Source organism: Arachis ipaensis, chromosome B10 (genome assembly GCF_059453495.1).
Source record: "Arachis ipaensis isolate K30076 ecotype BB chromosome B10, ASM5945349v1, whole genome shotgun sequence".
Classification (NCBI taxonomy): Eukaryota; Viridiplantae; Streptophyta; class Magnoliopsida; order Fabales; family Fabaceae; genus Arachis; species Arachis ipaensis.
The window spans coordinates 69,255,001-69,261,645 of NC_142435.1; positions in this window are offsets into that span (position 1 = coordinate 69,255,001).

Below are 6,645 nucleotides of genomic sequence, written 5' to 3' on the forward strand. Positions count from 1 at the left end.
CCTTCTCGGGATAGCGTCATTTAAAGAACGAAGGTCAGCACAATGTTAAAAAAAAAAAAAAAAAAAAAAAAAAAAAAAAAAAAAAAAAAAAAAAAAAAAAAAAACTCTGAGAAAAAACCGAAAAAAAAAATCGGAGGAGCCTGCCGAAGATGAGGCCATTACAGCTCGCCTTTATGTGTCCTTCTCGGGATAGCGTCATTTAAAGAACGAAGGTCAGCACAACGTAAAAAAAAAAATTAAAAATAAAAAATAAATAAAAAAAAAAAACTCAGAGAAATAACCGAAAAAAAAATCGGAGGAGCCTGCCGAAGATGAGGCCATTACGGCTCGCCTTTATGTGTCCTTCTCGGGATAGCGTCATTTAAAGAACGAAGGTCAGCACAACGTAAAAAAAAAAAAAAAAAAACAACTCAGAGAAATAAACGAAAAAAAAAACCGGAGGAGCCCGCCGAAGATGAGGCCATTACGGCTCGCCTTTATGTGTCCTTCTCGGGATAGCGTCGTTTAAAGAACGAAGGTCAGCACAACGTAAAAAAAAAAAAAAAAAAAAAAAAAAAAAAAAAAAAAAAAAAAAAAAAAACCGTAAAAAAACCGGAGGAGCCTGCCGAAGATGAGGCCATTACGGCTCGCCTTTATGTGTCCTTCTCAGGATAGCGTCATTTAAAGAACGAAGGTAAGCACAATGTTAAAAAAAAAAAAAAAAAAAAAAAAAAAAAAAAAAAAAAAAAAAAAAAAAAAAAAAAAAAAAAAAAAAAAAAACTCTGAGAAAAAACGAAAAAAAAAATCGGAGGAGCCTGCCGAAGATGAGGCCATTACAGCTCGCCTTTATGTGTCCTTCTCGGGATAGCGTCATTTAAAGAACGAAGGTCAGCACAACGTAAAAAAAAAATTAAAAATAAAAAATAAATAAAAAAAAAAACTCAGAGAAATAACCGAAAAAAAAATCGGAGGAGCCTGCCGAAGATGAGGCCATTACGGCTCGCCTTTATGTGTCCTTCTCGGGATAGCGTCATTTAAAGAACGAAGGTCAGCACAACGTAAAAAAAAAAAAAAAAAACAACTCAGAGAAATAAACGAAAAAAAAAACCGGAGGAGCCCGCCGAAGATGAGGCCATTACGGCTCGCCTTTATGTGTCCTTCTCGGGATAGCGTCGTTTAAAGAACGAAGGTCAGCACAACGTAAAAAAAAAAAAAAAAAAAAAAAAAAAAAAAAAAAAAAAAAAAAAAAAAAAACTCTGAGAAAAAACCGAAAAAAAACCGGAGGAGCCTGCCGAAGATGAGGCCATTACGGCTCGCCTTTATGTGTCCTTCTCGGGATAGCGTCATTTAAAGAACGAAGGTCAGCACAATGTTAAAAAAAAAAAAAAACTCTGAGAAAAAACGAAAAAAAAAATCGGAGGAGCCTGCCGAAGATGAGGCCATTACAGCTCGCCTTTATGTGTCCTTCTCGGGATAGCGTCATTTAAAGAACGAAGGTCAGCACAACGTAAAAAAAAAAATTAAAAATAAAAAATAAAAATAAATAAATAAAAAAAAACTCAGAGAAATAACCGAAAAAAAAATCGGAGGAGCCTGCCGAAGATGAGGCCATTACGGCTCGCCTTTATGTGTCCTTCTCGGGATAGCGTCATTTAAAGAACGAAGGTCAGCACAACGTAAAAAAAAAAAAAAAAAAAAAAAAAAAAAAAACAACTCAGAGAAATAAACGAAAAAAAAAACCGGAGGAGCCCGCCGAAGATGAGGCCATTACGGCTCGCCTTTATGTGTCCTTCTCGGGATAGCGTCATTTAAAGAACGAAGGTCAGCACAACGTAAAAAAAAAAAAAAAAAAAAAAAAAAAAAACTCTGAGAAAAAACCGAAAAAAAAACCGGAGGAGCCTGCCGAAGATGAGGCCATTACGGCTCGCCTTTATGTGTCCTTCTCGGGATAGCGTCATTTAAAGAACGAAGGTCAGCACAACGTAAAAAAAAAATAAAAAAAATAAAAAAAACTCTGAGAAAAAACCGAAAAAAAAACCGGAGGAGCTTGCCGAAGATGAGGCCATTACAGCTCGCCTTTATGTGTCCTTCTCGGGATAGCGTCATTTAAAGAACGAAGGTCAAAAAAAAAAAAAAAAAAAAAAAAACTTTGAGAAATAACCGAAAAAAAAACCGGAGGAGCCTGCCGAAGATGAGGCTATTACGGCTCAAATTTAGGTGTCCTTCTCGGGATAGCGTCATTTAAACATTTAAAGAACGATGGTCAGCACAACGTATAAAAAAAAAAAAAAAAGAAAAAAAACTCAGAGAAATAACCGAAAAAAAAACCGGAGGAGCCTGCCGAAGATGAGGCCATTACAGCTCGCCTTTATGTGTCCTTCTCGGGATAGCGTCATTTAAAGAACGAAGGTCAGCACAACTTATAAATAAAAAAATAAATAAATAAAAAAAAAAACTCTGAGAAAAAACCGAAAAAAAAACCAGAGGAGCCTGCCGAAGATGAGGCCATTACGGCTCGCCTTTATGTGTCCTTCTCGGGATAGCGTCATTTAAAGAACGAAGGTCGGCACTACGTAAAAAAAAAAAAAAAAAACCCAGAGAAAAAACCGACAAAAAAACCGGAGGAGCCTGCCGAAGATGAGGACATTACGGCTCGCCTTTATGTGTCCTTCTCTGGATAGCTTCATTTAAAGAACGATGGTCAGCACAACGGAAAAAAAAAAAAAAAAAAAAAAAAAAAAAAAAAAAACTCAGAGAAATAACCGAAAAAAAAAATCGGAGGAGCCTGCCGAAGATGAGGACATTACGGCTCGCCTTTATGTGTCCTTCTCGGGATAGCGTCATTTAAAGAACGAAGGTCAGCACAACGTAAAAAAAAAAAAAAAGAAAAAAAAAAAACACTCTTGAGAAAAAACCGAAAAAAAAAACCAAGGAGCCTGCCGAAGATGAGGCCATTACAGCTCGCCTTTATGTGTCCTTCTCGGGATAGCGTCATTTAAAGAACGAAGGTCAGCACAATGTTAAAAAAAAAAAAAAAAAAAAAAAAAAAAAAAAAAAAAAAAACTCTGAGAAAAAACCGAAAAAAAAATCGGAGGAGCCTGCCGAAGATGAGGACATTACAGCTCGCCTTTATGTGTCCTTCTCGGGATAGCGTCATTTAAAGAACGAAGGTCAGCACAACGTAAAAAAAAAAATTAAAAATAAAAAATAAATAAAAAAAAAACTCAGAGAAATAACCGAAAAAAAAATCGGAGGAGCTTGCCGAAGATGAGGCCATTACGGCTCGCCTTTATGTGTCCTTCTCGGGATAGCGTCATTTAAAGAACGAAGGTCAGCACAACGTAAAAAAAAAAAAAAAAACAACTCAGAGAAATAAACGAAAAAAAAAAACCGGAGGAGCCCGCCGAAGATGAGGCCATTACGGCTCGCCTTTATGTGTCCTTCTCGGGATAGCGTCGTTTAAAGAACGAAGGTCAGCACAACGTAAAAAAAAAAAAAAAAAAAAAAAAAAAAAAAAAAAAAAAAAAAAAACAAAAAAAAACTCTGAGAAAAAACCGAAAAAAAACCGGAGGAGCCTGCCGAAGATGAGGCCATTACGGCTCGCCTTTATGTGTCCTTCTCGGGATAGCGTCATTTAAAGAACGAAGGTCAGCACAATGTTAAAAAAAAAAAAAAAAAAAAAAAAAAAAAAAACTCTGAGAAAAAACGAAAAAAAAAATCGGAGGAGCCTGCCGAAGATGAGGCCATTACAGCTCGCCTTTATGTGTCCTTCTCGGGATAGCGTCATTTAAAGAACGAAGGTCAGCACAACGTAAAAAAAAAAATTAAAAATAAAAAATAAAAAAAAAATAATTAAAAAAAAACTCAGAGAAATAACCGAAAAAAAATCGGAGGAGCCTGCCGAAGATGAGGCCATTACGGCTCGCCTTTATGTGTCCTTCTCGGGATAGCGTCATTTAAAGAACGAAGGTCAGCACAACGTAAAAAAAAAAAAAAAAAAAAAAAAAAAAAAAAAAAAAGAACAACTCAGAGAAATAAACGAAAAAAAAAACCGGAGGAGCCCGCCGAAGATGAGGCCATTACGGCTCGCCTTTATGTGTCCTTCTCGGGATAGCGTCATTTAAAGAACGAAGGTCAGCACAACGTAAAAAAAAAAAAAAAAAAAAAAAAAAAAAAAAAAAAAAAAAAAAAAAAAAAAAAAAAAAAAAAAAAAAAAAAAACTCTGAGAAAAAACCGAAAAAAAAACCGGAGGAGCCTGCCGAAGATGAGGCCATTACGGCTCGCCTTTATGTGTCCTTCTCGGGATAGCGTCATTTAAAGAACGAAGGTCAGCACAACGTAAAAAAAAATAAAAAAATAAAAAAAACTCTGAGAAAAAACCGAAAAAAAAACCGGAGGAGCTTGCCGAAGATGAGGCCATTACAGCTCGCCTTTATGTGTCCTTCTCGGGATAGCGTCATTTAAAGAACGAAGGTCAAAAAAAAAAAAAAAACTTTGAGAAATAACCGAAAAAAAAACCGGAGGAGCCTGCCGAAGATGAGGCTATTACGGCTCAAATTTAGGTGTCCTTCTCGGGATAGCGTCATTTAAACATTTAAAGAACGATGGTCAGCACAACGTATAAAAAAAAAAAAAGAAAAAAAACTCAGAGAAATAACCGAAAAAAAAACCGGAGGAGCCTGCCGAAGATGAGGCCATTACAGCTCGCCTTTATGTGTCCTTCTCGGGATAGCGTCATTTAAAGAACGAAGGTCAGCACAACGTAAAAAAAAAAAAAAAAAAAAAAAAAAAAAACTTTGAGAAATAACCGAAAAAAAAACCGGAGGAGCCTGCCGAAGATGAGGACATTACGGCTCGCCTTTATGTGTCCTTCTCGGGATAGCGTCATTTAAAGAACGAAGGTCAGCACAACTTAAAAAAAAAAAAAAAAAAAAAAAAAAAAAAAAAACCTTGAGAAAAAATCGACAAAAAAACCGGAGGAGCCTGCCGAAGATGAGGACATTACGGCTCGCCTTTATGTGTCCTTCTCTGGATAGCTTCATTTAAAGAACGATGGTCAGCACAACGGAAAAAAAAAAAAAAAAAACTCAGAGAAATAACCGAAAAAAAAAATCGGAGGAGCCTGCCGAAGATGAGGACATTACGGCTCGCCTTCATGTGTCCTTCTCGGGATAGCGTCATTTAAAGAACGAAGGTCAGCACAACGTAAAAAAAAAAAAAAAGAAAAAAAAAAAAACACTCTTGAGAAAAAACTGAAAAAAAAAACCAAGGAGCCTGCCGAAGATGAGGCCATTACAGCTCGCCTTTATGTGTCCTTCTCGGGATAGCGTCATTTAAAGAACGAAGGTCAGCACAATGTTAAAAAAAAAAAAAAAAAAAAAAAAAAAACTCTGAGAAAAAACCGAAAAAAAAAATCGGAGGAGCCTGCCGAAGATGAGGCCATTACAGCTCGCCTTTATGTGTCCTTCTCGGGATAGCGTCATTTAAAGAACGAAGGTCAGCACAACGTAAAAAAAAAATTAAAAATAAAAAATAAATAAAAAAAAAACTCAGAGAAATAACCGAAAAAAAAATCGGAGGAGCCTGCCGAAGATGAGGCCATTACGACTCGCCTTTATGTGTCCTTCTCGGGATAGCGTCATTTAAAGAACGAAGGTCAGCACAACGTAAAAAAAAAAAAAAAACAACTCAGAGAAATAAACGAAAAAAAAAACCGGAGGAGCCCGCCGAAGATGAGGCCATTACGGCTCGCCTTTATGTGTCCTTCTCGGGATAGCGTCGTTTAAAGAACGAAGGTCAGCACAACGTAAAAAAAAAAAAAAAAAAAAAAAAAAAAAAAAAAAAAAAAAAAAAAAAAAAAAAAAAAAAAAAAAAAAAAAAAAAAAAAAAACTCTGAGAAAAAACCGAAAAAAAACCGGAGGAGCCTGCCGAAGATGAGGCCATTACGGCTCGCCTTTATGTGTCCTTCTCGGGATAGCGTCATTTAAAGAACGAAGGTCAGCACAATGTTAAAAAAAAAAAAAAAAAAAAAAACTCTGAGAAAAAACGAAAAAAAAAATCGGAGGAGCCTGCCGAAGATGAGGCCATTACAGCTCGCCTTTATGTGTCCTTCTCGGGATAGCGTCATTTAAAGAACGAAGGTCAGCACAACGTAAAAAAAAAAAATTAAAAATAAAAAATAAAAAAAATAAATAAAAAAAACTCAGAGAAATATCCGAAAAAAAAATCGGAGGAGCCTGCCGAAGATGAGGCCATTACGGCTCGCCTTTATGTGTCCTTCTCGGGATAGCGTCATTTAAAGAACGAAGGTCAGCACAACGTAAAAAAAAAAAAAAAAAAAAAAAAAAAAAAAAAAAAAAAAAAAAAAAAAAAAAAAAAAAAAAAAAAAAACTCAGAGAAATAAACGAAAAAAAAAACCGGAGGAGCCCGCCGAAGATGAGGCCATTACGGCTCGCCTTTATGTGTCCTTCTCGGGATAGCGTCATTTAAAGAACGAAGGTCAGCACAACGTAAAAAATAAAAAAAAAAAAAAAAAAAAACTGTGAGAAAAAACCGAAAAAAAAACCGGAGGAGCCTGCCGAAGATGAGGCCATTACGGCTCGCCTTTATGTGTCCTTCTCGGGATAGCGTCATTTAAAGAACGAAGGTCAGCACAACGTAAAAAAA